A 13,479-nucleotide genomic window follows, 5' to 3' on the forward strand; every position below is an offset into this window, starting at 1 on the left:
AGTATCTTAAACTATCGTTTTTTAATGTATTTTTGATGTATACCACTTTGACGTCTCATTAATCTACTCTGACGCTGTAATATATGTTTCTTATGATCTATTTTCGTATGTAACATTAAATTGCCTTGAATGACTTGCCAGCACATCATGGAATACACAAAAATGTCCGTGACAGGTAATCTGTGCCATCCTTGTTACAAAATTGTTGTAGCTAATTCCAGCCACACACTGTACGTGAGTGTGTTTTGGTTCACGGTTAATATGACATCTTTATGTGTTCCAGTATGATGTTTTCGTTCTTAGATTGTAATTTAAATGGATTCCTTGACGTACGGCGTCACAAATGGAATGACTTTTTGATTGTGTGAAGTATGACGTACAAGTATTGCATAATGATTGAGTATAAATACGTAAGACTGATTCTATTGAATTTAATCACAATTGTGGTTATGTTTAATGGTTTTCTATGGTGCATAAAGTTAGTGTAATTCTTCTCCACTCTTCAGAGTTATTTTGTAGGTAATTAAAATGACTTAGTTTCAAAACTGGCTAATCGAACAACGAACGAAGGGGATAATTGTATTGCCTTCTACGGACAATGTTATCTGCCAGAGAACTGACAAGTTCTATCACTAGTAAAAGAGCTGAAAATCAAATATACTTGTATAAGGAGAGCTTCAAATCCATACACCAAGTAGAGTTACTGCCAACTTTCAACATTTTCTTATAACCATTCAGGGCTGATTTCCTAAAGACAACACATCCTGTGACTGCTGCTGGAGAATCACCTCCGTGTTCCCACGTTTTTTTCCGGGAACATGCGATGAAGCTCTCGTCTCTGTTAAACTTTCACCGTGCAGTTAAATGTAAGGTGATTCTTACATCAAAATTTCTTGGTGCCAGTTACGTGTCTTGGAAGGTATTTTGTGTTTTCTCAACTTCGTTCCAGGAAAGAATGAGGTAATGTGGCGAACACATTTTTGAGTAATGGGTAATTTGGAATGTACCGCTACGTGTCTGGGTTTTATTTGCGCATGCGTGTGTCTTTCAGACAAACTCCTTTCCCACTAGGAGCATCATTCAGTTCGAGCTTAAAGCATGCTCTAGAATCCAACAATAAATTCAATATATTGTACATTAGTCGAACAATAATCAGTGCCCAATAATACGAAGAAGGGAAACTGAAGTAAACCACCACAGAAAATGCTGTGGAATCTCATTGAAATTTAACTGCCGTACAATCTCACAAAATAATCTGAGCTCAAACATAATGCGTTATCTCGACCAGATTGAGCTCCTCAGCACTAACAAGCATCGATTCCCGAAACATCAGTAATGCTAAACCCAGCTTGCGCATTTCCCGCACGCCGTCCTAAAATCAATGGGCACAGTATTACTTGACTTTCAGTAAATGATTGACTCCCTGCTACACCAACGCTCATTAAATAAAGGACAACCTCACGGGCTGTACAACGACATATATAACTGGATGTGCATTTCTCGGTAAAAGTATGTCACGAGTTATCTATGATTCAGTCATCGAAAAATGCAATGAGTACCCCATGGAAGTGTATGTGCACCCTTGCTGCCATATTAACGATCTGACACAAAATATTAACAGCAGCCTCATATTTTTTCAGATGATGCAGTTACGTATACCGAAGTGCCAATGAGACTGGTATAGGCATGCGTATTCAAATACATAGATATGTAAACTGACAGGATACGTCGTTGCTATCAGTAACGCCTATATAAGACAACAAGTGTATGGTGCAGTTGTTAGATCGATTACTGCTGCTACAATGGCGGGTTATCAAGATTTAAGTGAGTTACTACGTGCTGGTATAGTCGGCGCACGAGCGATGGGACACACCGTCTCCAAGGAGATTTTCCTGTACGACCATTTCACGAGTGTACCGTGAATATCAGGTAAAACATCAAATCTACGACATCGCTGCAGCTGGAAAAAGATCCTACAAGAACGGGACCAACGACGACTGAAGAGAATCCTTCAGCGTGACAGAAGTGCAACCGTTCCGCAAACTGATGCAGATTTCATGCTGGGCCGTCAACAAGTGTCATCATGCGAACCGTTCAACGAAACATCTTCGATATGTGCTTTCGGAGCCGAAGGCTCACTCATGTACCCTTTATGATTGCACAACACAAAGCTTTACGCCTCACCTGGGCCCGACAACTCGGACATTCCACTTTTGATGAGTCGAAACATTTTGTCTGCTCGGACGAGTCTCCTTTCAAATCGGATGGACAGGATGGAAGAGTACGTGTGAGGAGACAACCTTACGAATCCATGGAACCTGTATGTTAGCAGGGGACTGTTCAAGGTGGTGGAAGCCCTGTAATGGTGTGGAGCGTGCGTATTTGGAGTGACATTGGATCCTTGATACGTGTAGATACGACTCTGACACGTGACAAGTACTTAATCATCCTGCGTGACCGCCTGCACGCATTCATGTATATTATGCGTACCGACGGGTGATTCTAGCAGGACAATGTGATATCCCACACGTCCAGAATTGCTACAGACTGACTCCAAGAACACTCCTCTGAAATTAAACACTTTCGCTTGCCACCAGACTCCCCAGAGATGAACATTATTGAGCATATCTGGGATGCCTTGCAACGTGCTGCTCAGAAGAGATCTCCACCCAGTCGTACTCTTACGGACTTACGGTTAGCCCTCAAAGACTCATGGTGTCACTTCCCTGTAGCACTACTTCAGACATTTGTTGACGTGTTGTGGCACTTCAGCGTGCTCCTGGGGGCCCAACCCGATATTACGCAGGTGTACCAATTTCTTTGGCTCTTCATTGTATAAAGTGCATTCCACTCAGAAATGAAAAGACTGCTTGCAAGCGGCTTCGTTGAGATTCGTGAACAGTTTCGTCTTGGCAGCTCACACGAAGCTGCGTAGCTGGTACAGCGCAACAGATCAACAAAGCACCTAGCAGATCGGTTGTCATTAAAAGTTCAGCTGCGTATTAATTTCCTACTTGACCTCGACTGGCAACCAGCGTACTCGGAACGTAGAGAGTGAATGGAAGACTGAAGTCGGCCAGCGTCTCCTCCCACAGGACCAACTGGTGTGTCTCCGTCGAACTTGTCCCCTCTGCAAGTCGGACGTTTAACCAGAGGCGAAGAAGTTCTCTCAAAGCGGCGCCTCCCTCCGCGGCGACTCCAGCTCTCTCTTCTCTATTGACACTGACTTCCTCAGGGGCGCTTCTAGCACTGCGCTTTATTCGACAGAGGTTTACTCAGAAAATGAACTCAAATCAACTGCTTGAATACGAGAATCTGTCACCAACGAAGATGCGTCAGCTACCCTTGTCAGGTGGTTAGCTTCTACGAGCTTTTTACAGTGTACACTACCACCGCATGAAGTGGTAAAAAGCTACGTCCATGTTGCTGTCTAACGGGAAGAAGTCCCCAGAGGTTGCATCGATTTTTTGAAACCTTCTATACGGTATGTAGGTTAAGTTCCAAGGTATTATACTATGCAACATCCATTCACCCTGGTGGACCCTCGTTTGTAAGTAATCGAAGAAGAAAGTTTTTGGAATGTTTCTTGATGCTCTACAGGTTTAATAAGGTGTATTGTATTAAGTGCTTGCATAGCATAATGGTTACAGTGCTAGCCACACATGCAGAAGGTTGTGGATGTGAATATCGCTAGGAGGTTTGAAATTTTTTATTTTTAAACTTTATCGAAATGACTTTGATCGTTATTTTTATTCAATTAATTGTTTTAAAATATAATTTTTTATTTCTATTCCTTTGCCACATCATCTTAATCACCGTAGTAAGGTTTTCATTTGCTGTCTTTTTTAATTCCTACCATTCTTTTTCCTCTTGGAATCTTCGACGTGTAATTTTAATGATTTTCTTGTATTAATATCGATTTAGTTTCTTCCGTTTCATCGTCCCGTATTTTGACCCATTTTATTCCATTCATTATTTCTATTCCTCATTTAGCTTGAATTTCACGTACTTATAATCTTCACCAGCGTTATTTTATTCATAATGCAATAAGAATTTGTTTTAAATGTCTGTGTAATGACTACCATCGAAGAAAATGCATACATTGCAACGAAAATTACATTTCCAATGCTCATATTAGTAGGTTATTTCGTCTTTAGCTCTTTAACTGATAGATCGGTATTTTCAAATGTTTAAATATTATGGTAGAAAAATAATTAAATAGTTCACTTCACATGCGCAAAGATTCCAGTTGGAAAACGAATGGTAATGGTGGGAATTAAAACTGAGATAAACTGAAAAAGATAATACGTTGATCGAATTGATGTGACAGGAAGAGAAATAATAATATTACATTTAAACCAATTAATTGAGTAGAAATAATGATCAAAGGCATTTTGACAAAGATCTAAAAATACAAAATTTCGAAGCACACATGGCGATTTGATCCCTATAACCACTACGCTGCGCAAGTATGTCGTAAAATACAACTTTGATAAAGCTGTAGAGCATCACAAAAATTTCTTTTTTTTTCCCAAACAAGAGCCCACCAGGGCGAATGGTTGCAGAGTGTAATACCTTGAACTTTAACCAACATCACCGCACATATGTCGATCCCACCCCTGGGGACCACTCCGTTTAATGATTAATGCAATTTACCACTTGGCAGCTACCAAGAAGTAAATTATGCAAAGTAATTTTAACCACTTGTATCGCTTGCAAGCCCGAGAAGATTTTATTAACATTAATACGAGAACCACCAGACCTGCAAGGCACTGAAGCATTCATGAACTTTGACATTATATCGAGACAGAAGAGCTACCACAGTAACTCTGACAAACTTAGAAATCAATACACCATCTTGTGAGCGCGCATTTTAATGACAAGGCATTGTTGTGTCGTTCATTCCAGAGTGATTTGACGTAGTTCTTCAAGTTAGCCTGTCACGTGCAAGCAACTCTCCTCATATCAGTTGAAACGTCCCCTTTTGAATAATTATATACGTGACTGGGCTTAAACTGACACACAATGTTTTTAGCGCAACGCAATCTGACTTTCAAAAATCCCTACAAAAAAATTGCCCTGACTAACATTAACCTATGCGTTTCACAAATCGCTTACATCACAAAAATCTTGGTTACTCGAACTACTGCAATACAGCAAGCGCCACTACTGCCAGCTAAATAAAAGATTCAAACTACGGAAGGCACTAACTACTGTTAGGCATAGTTAGCAAATGAAAGATTTTAATAGAGAACAAACAATGTATTTACCTTAATAGTGTTGAAAAATCATAATATACATAGCAGTTCATGATATCCAGTATTACAAATTTCAAAACTCCGCCATCTCTCTCCCCACATCCACCACTGCTGGCGGCTCACCTCCAACTGCGCAACGCTACGCGCTGCTAACATCCAGCTGCCCAACACTACAATGGCAGACAACAATGCAAACTAGCCACAGACTGCAAACAGCACAGCCAGTGATTTTCATACAGAGCGCTACGTGGCGTTACCAATAAGAAAACCTAAACAGCCTACTTACATAGCCCCCATGCTCCCCACAAAAAATTTTACAAATTGTTTTGGGCAGTGGCCAATACAGATTTGAAAAAGGCTCACCTCCAACTGCGCAACGCTACGCGCTGTTAACATCCAGCTGCCCAATACTACAATGGCAGACAACAATGCAAATTAGCCAAAGACTGCACACAGCGCAGCCAGTGATTTTCATACAGAGCGCTACGCGGCGTTACCAATAAGAAAACCTAAACAGCCTACTTACACAGTGTGACTGCAGCAACCTAAATACATTTCAAGCAGCTACCACCCAGACTTTCCTCCATCTCCAAACAAAGAGTTCCTCAATGCCTCAGGATATGGTCTGTGAACGGATCCCTTCTTTCACTCAGTTGTGATGTAAAATTCTGTTCTCCCCATTTCGTTTCAGTGCGTCCTCATTAATTATCCGATCTCTCTATCAAACCTTCAGCATTCCCCTGTAACACAACATTACAGAAGCTTCTATTTTCTTCTCAGCAGAACATTTTTACTTCATTACAATGCGACACTCTTAGAAAAATACGGGGTGGTTATAATTAAAGTGCAGCTAGTCACATTGTGCCTGTGTGGGCTGTAATTATCGCATGACAGCGAAACATCGTAGATATGCTAATGCGTTAATGCGGAACAGATTAACACAGAAAAAAATTGTTACCAATTTTTGCCGAAAGGTGCAAAATGGCGACGTCAATGCAAGAAAGATGTATAGAAATGTTTCCATATATAATGGATTAGGAACGAGAAGCGGGCAGAAAAAGTCAAACGAGCGAGAAATGCATTATGTTGTTTTATTATTAATTGACGCTTACATAAATTGTTCAATATGAGCACCAGAGACGTCAACGAAGTGGTCAACAGTTGCTCGCAGCAGTTCCAGTGGAATGTGAGCAATGTGTTTCTGTATACTGGCCGTTAGATTTGGTAGAGACCGAAGGTTTCCCTGTTAAACACTTTGTTTTATCTGTCCCCAGAGCCAAAAGACACGTGGACTCAGATCAGGTGATCTGGCAGGCCATGCATCTGGAAGACCTCTGGGCATAATACGTTCATGGAAGGTTTTATTAAGCAGATCTTTCACTGGGCGAGAGACATGAGGTGTTGCCCCATCCTACACGAAAACAGTGGTTTCTACACAGTTTCACTCTTCTGAAGCAGGAATCACACGCTATACAAGTAGGTCTCGATAACTTGCAGGCATCACGGTACATCTGACAGGCCCTCTGCGTATATTCTCTTGAAAGAATAAAAGTGCTTGTGAATCCACACGATACAGTCACATATGGATCTTCGTGTACAACACGCGTTTTAGCAATACCCCGAATACGACAGTTCTGTGTATTCACTGCACTCTGTAGTGAAAAATGTGCATCGTCTCTCCATGACCAGCCACATATTATCAACTTCGATTCGTGCCAGAAGCTGGCAGATTCAGACCATTGCTGCGAATCATGAAGTTTCAGTTGCTGCACAGTCTGAATCTTGTATGGGCACCAATGTAAAATGTATCGCACAGTTAGTGCTGTTGGCCAATTCTTCTGACACTGCACAATCACTGGTACTAACCAGGGTACTTGCTAAGTGGTCAGTTATAGTAACAGCCAGCTCATCAACAAATTCCACTGGGATAAGACGCCTTCTTCTTTCAGCTAGCACACCCACCTCAACCGTATTTTCGAATTTCGTTATCATCTGCTTTAAAACACTTAATGACATCGGGCCTCTCCTCAGACATTTCTGTTAGCGATACTGTCACAGGGCAGCACTATAATTCCTGCCGTTCACTTGAGACAGTTTCGATAACAGAGCACGGTCTCTCTTGTCGTTAACTATACTGTTCACTCACGTTATGGCTTCTGAAATGACAGTATGGATGTCATACCGTCACAAAAATAGTGTGCAGTGCCACATTTGCATCTGGTGCCCCATTTTTAACTAATTAGTTTTCCAGCATAACTCGGTTAACGGATTAGCGTATGTACCAAGTTTCTTTGCCATACGATAATTGCAGTCCACACTGGACCTTCGTGAGTACATGAACTTTAATTACAACCACCCCACATTCTCCGAAAAGACTGTATGATTTAAATTTACATTCGATATCACAAATCTGTATTTTTCAGAAGTGCTTTTCTTGCTATCTGTAGCCTGTATTTTATGCCTTTTCTACTTTCGACAACGTCAGTTATTTTGCTGCCTAAATAACAAAAATCATATACTACGTTAGTGTCTGATTTACTGCGTTTAGTGTCTCATTTCCTTACGTAATTTGCCCTAATTCGCCTGAGTTTTTCTACTACACTCCATTAAACTTTTTTAAAAAATTTTGAAATTTTCGCCTAGCAGTCTCTTGTCAAGGCATTAAATACTCCGTTAATTTGATTTTCCGAGTCCTTTTCCCGCCTCTGACGAAATTACAATGTCATCGACAAACCTCAAAGATTTTATTTCTTCTCCCTGAACTTTAATTCCCTTTTAAATTTCTTCTTGTTATCCTTCAAGGCCCGCTGAACGTACAGACTGAAAACACATTTAATAGATTTTATAAACTCTGTAGCCGAAAGTCAGGGGAAGAGTTGTGCCATTTGAGGATGTGCCGTATATGTCGGGCCAATTGAAGGACCAAGCGACAGAAGCCACAGTTTGGGGAGCCAAGCGGATAGGGTCATCAGAAGCGACACAACGGGAAGATCTCTGTGCAGGACGTATTACAATAAGTAGCGAAAACTGACACGGGTGAAAGCCCCACAGTGGAAACCGAGGGGAGGGGGGACTCCAAGTGCTTAGTCACTCATGTGTAAAAATGATCTTGAATCGGCCCTGCGTGTTTGATGCGCTGTTGTTGCACTTAGATCTGGCGAATGGCAGTATCTAAGCAGTCTACTGTACGACAGGTGATTGGTAAACATGGCAGCTCGTGCGTGTTAATCGACTTTCAACTTTAAGTGATAATGGATGCAAGAGACACGGGTCTTACCATTTCGAAGATTACAAAAGAACTGTTATTTGAGGGTTAAAAATGTATGTTCATTATCATACATATGATGTACAAACGTAAATTATCACTGAGAACGAACACAAACATCTGAAGGACGCATGTTACGTCGTTTCCTCAGGACTACATAGGAATATCGACAGTCTACTATAGGGCAGATCGGCACCCACTTGTATGGCGGCATCAGGAACCTATTCCTACAACGACTGTGCTCCAGGTGCACTCGAGCTTCCTTTCATGTCCCTTTCCTGACATATAGAATCAGTGCTCAGACTGGCATGTGCAAGTATATTCTGTCACTGTAACAACGAACATTGGTGACCTTTAGCATGGTCCGATGATTACCACTCTCAAGCTGAGTGGCTGAATGGCACGTGAGTGTGTGTTGTATGCCAGGTAGGGTCATATATTCTGTGATGTATCCTGCAACAGCGTCTGCGTGCAACCCATCCGCGACCGCAAGTCCACCGCTGGTAGGGGCACTGCTGCCTTCACAGACAGGCTACTTCGTTAATGAACACACACACTGAGGTAAAGAAAGTCTTGGGATACCTCCTAATATTGTGTCGGACGTCCTTTTAGCTGGATTAGTGCACCAAGTCTACGTGGCATGGATTCAACAAGTCCTTGGAAGGCCTCTGCAGAAATATTGAACCATGCTGCCTCCTCAGCTATCCGCAATTGCAGAAGTGTTGTCGGTACAGGAGTTTGTGGACGAACTGACCAGTGATTGTGTCCCACAAATATCCGATGGGATTCATTTAATTTGGGTGGCTCGCGAACAGTTGTAGCCCAGTGACATGGCGCATTGTCGTACATGAACATTTCATCGACGTGAAGCCCATGAATGGCTACAAATGGTCTCAGAGTAGACGAACATAACCATTTCCTCTGGTCCAATTGAACCATCAATTGAACCAGAGGACCCAGTCCATTCCATGTAAACACAGAGACGCCACTAGCTTGCACATTGCGTTACTGACAACCTGGATCTATGGCTTAGTTGGGACTGCGCCACACTCAAACATTATTATCGGCTCTTCCGAGCTGAAATAGGGAGTAATCTGACCAGGCCACCGTTTTCGGTCTAGGGTCCAACCGATATGATCACAAATCCAGGAGAGAACATGGAGGCGATGTCGTGCTATTATCAAAGACATTCGCTTCGGTCTTCTGCTGCTCCAAATTTCGCAGTGCTGTCCTAACGGATACATTCTTCGTACATCCCAAATTTACTTCTGTGGGTATTTCAAGCAAAGCTGCTAACTACAGTACGAGTACCTGATTTGGTAACATTAAAGTCAAGGTCATGGGCAAAATAAATAATGCATAATCAGTTCAGTTCAAACACTTTTGAAGTGTCGCTATGGTACGTCAAACCATTACATACCAGTACCATTACTGCTAAAAAGGGGGCTCAATATGCAATCACTGCATTCTGCACAGCAGAGCGAAGCATTCCTGTAGGTACGCTGGCTACCCCTCTTGATATGCTGCGCTTCAGATCAGAACATGTGTGAATGTTCCCCTGGTAAGCCCTGTCTTCAACTAACCCCACTACCAGAAATCACAGGGAGTGAGATCAGGCGATCGTGTCGGCCAAGCATTGGAAAATGATCGGCTGATAGTTCGATCGTTTCCAAATGTGTTTCGGAGGAGCAGGTAAACTTCACGACCGACGTGTGGTGGGGCCCCATCTTGCATGAAAACTGTTGAGGTCAACGCTCTCCCCTGTAGTGCGGGTATGACATGTTGGCGAAGCGTACCGCAGTAACGCTGGCCAGTCAAACTGCACGTCTTTGGTCCTTCAGCGTCAATGTGTCCAAAAAAGGCCAATGAAGAAATTAGCCGTCAATCCACACCATATGGTGACAGGTTCACCATACACAGGAGCTTCGTGCACAGTGAATGTCGGTGAAGATCCCCACACTCGCCAATTCTGTGTGGTCACCTCATCCGTCAGAGAAAAATGAGCTTAGTCTGTGCATAGGATGGTCAGGGCCAGCCCTCCTCAACTTCAGTCATTGCGAGGAAAATAGAGAGCGAAGTCAACTCGTCGTTGTGCGTCCTGTGGTGAAAGCTGCTGTACGATAAGGATCTCGTAAAGATATCATATGAGAATGGTTCAGAGCACCTCCCATACAGAGGACCACGGGTTGTTCAACCGTCGTGACACAGTACACTCACTGTATGACGATCGGGAATTGCGCGCAGCGTTGTCTACCATGACAACAGCGATTTCATCAACCACCTGTGGTGCAACCGGTCGTCGGCCTCTTCCCAGAGCAACGCCCAGTTCTCCAGTTGATTCGAACTTATGCTCCACACAGCAGGTGGAGAGAGGGGAGCCTTCCGTTATACTTTCAGCCAGCGATACTCTCGAAGTGCAGCTGCAGCATTACTATCGTACTGATAAAAGAGCTTTTCCAGTAATGCCGTGCTCCATGAGTCCAAGCTCACGTTGACACGTCAACAAGTGAACTGCGACTAGTCAGGTGTGTCAGGCTATGAATTACGATGACTGGTCGCGACATCTGGTGGCCATATTTGGAATTGGACGGTGGCGCTGTTACGCATGGAAATAATGCACCCCATTCTCTGGAAGTTATTGCTACCACCGGCCATTTGACCATCTTCTGCAGTGCCGCGAGTAATGAGTATAATGGGAAAGGGGCACTATGAATATAGTCCGGGACAATAGGTTGGGAATGTGGGTTTCACGGGAGACGTGCCAGAGACAAGCCCCTGCAGTCGCGCTACCCTCTGTGTCCTCGGTGGCTCAGATGGATAGAGCGTCTGCCATGTAAGCAGGAGATCCATGATTCGAGTCCCGGTCGGGCACACGTTTTCAGCTGTCCCCGTTGATTTATATCAACACCTGTATGGAACTAAGGGTATTCATTTCATTGTAATTTCGCCCCGTAAGTGTTTGGTTGTACGGTTGTTGTACGGTTTCACCTGGAAACCCGAATTTTCTATATGTGGTTCCCCCCCAGTCACCTCATTCTGCATGTCAACAGAACTGTATCCTGGCAGGGATGGATCAGTTGTGGTCTGGTTGTTCACATGGTCGCAGTTGTGCACCATTGTTCGGTAGGAGGAATCATTGATGGGTGTACATTATGTGGACATTCTTGCAGTTACCTGCATCCCAGAAGCTAAACTACTATGATGCACTTGCTTCGGCAGCAAAATGTGAGATGTCACAGCTCTCTGGTTGTACGGAGATAGCTTAATGGACACTACAGCGAATTTATGGTCAGCACCTTTCTCTGCCATTAGAGTACACTGATGGTAATGCCTCGTTTCAACAAGACCCTGGCACGAACCACCAGTCTTTACCTCCACCACACAGTTGGCGTAATGAACAAGGCTTTCTCCCGCCTCCTCCCAGTCTTAATCCAATAGAGTATTTGTAGGATGCTGTCGAGCTGTCGATAGCGCTGTAGGCCCTGTGAAACCACCTACACAAGAAGAATTGTAGGTAGCGCTGCAATATATTTGGACCAATATCTCTCCATAACGTTTCCAGTACCTAGTATAATCTACAGCTACAAGTGTTACCGTAGTTTTGAGAGCTCGCGGGGGAGGGCTGTCTTATCCCCCAAGAAGTTCGAGCACTCGGTGTAATTAGTATGATTACAGTAATTTTTGATACATCGTTCGACTGGTTATTGTACTGCTCTTAATGTAAATTTATTATTCTGTATTTGATTTTAATTGACATACATATGTTGCATAATTACTTTTATACCACCGTCTTTTTAAAGTATTGACGTTCAGGTAGGATTATCTAGCCTGTGTTTGATACCTATGCAGATATGGCAGCGCTACCGTGTACAATGTAACGTTACGTAGTTCACTTCGCAAATTTATTTACCTCTAAATTTTTTCATCGTTAAACACTTCTGATAATGGTCATTAAGATCTATATCGATGATAAATTGGTGTCTGTCTGCAACTACACACTGGGATTAGAATAAGAAGCAACATACCCTGGACTGGAAATCAGATCTCCTCCGCATCCTGGCCGGGACTCGGGTGGGTCTGGAGGGGTCACAGCTTGTTATTGCCTCTCTCCCCCTTCCCTTACAAATATTGCTTTGATAACTATCCACCCTTTTAACGTGCCACAGATGTATGGCATGTTTTAATATAGTGATAATAAAAATAATAATTTCAGAACAAAAACAGTCTCGGTTGCGAAATTGTTTAATGCCAATGGCGCGGTTCTCCCTTTTGGGGCATCATCAGATTGTGTAAAAGAAAAGCAGCTAGATACGTGACCCATCAACCATAAAACGACGTGCAATGTAAAATAGACATACGAGACTGCTTTTGTTGTGATACACTTTTAAACTGGCTGCTGTAACAGCCTGCCACATGGAATTGGAAAATAGTAATAGTAACAACAATAATAATAATAACAATAATAACAATGACACATATAGAACACAAAGACACAAATACAGACATTAGACCATTCTTGCACAGACCGCCAAATAACCCACAAGTCGAAACAACAATAAAAACTATCAACACAACATACACAACAAAATAAATTAAAACACAACTATGGAAGAGTTACAACTACTGGTTTATATAGGAGCACTCACTACACTAAATATACACACTAGGCAGAGATCAGAACCAACCAACACACAGAAGAAACCCACAAAACCAGCATGGCAACACAGGCTACAGATCAGAATAGAAAAACTGAGAAAAGACATCGGACAGCTAACACAATTTATAAGAAATCAAATGTCAGAAAAAAAACGAAAAAGGTTAGGTAAAATATCACAACAAGAAGTGATAGAGCAATTAGATGAAAAGAAGCAGAAATTACAAGCATTGGGCAAACGACTTAGAAGATACAAAAAAAGTGAAAATAGAAGGAAACAAAACCAAACATTCAACACAAAC

The 13,479-nt window shown here is 42.5% G+C and overlaps 1 protein-coding gene across 1 annotated transcript in view; it reads left to right on the forward strand.

The window, feature by feature from the left end:
* The window catches only part of LOC126456513 (probable G-protein coupled receptor 179), a 1,523,402-nt gene that overhangs the window by 968,162 nt on the left and 541,761 nt on the right, over window positions 1-13,479 (forward strand). The window lies entirely within an intron of this gene.

The sequence above is a fragment of the Schistocerca serialis genome, chromosome 2 (genome assembly GCF_023864345.2).
Source record: "Schistocerca serialis cubense isolate TAMUIC-IGC-003099 chromosome 2, iqSchSeri2.2, whole genome shotgun sequence".
NCBI lineage: Eukaryota > Metazoa > Arthropoda > Insecta > Orthoptera > Acrididae > Schistocerca > Schistocerca serialis.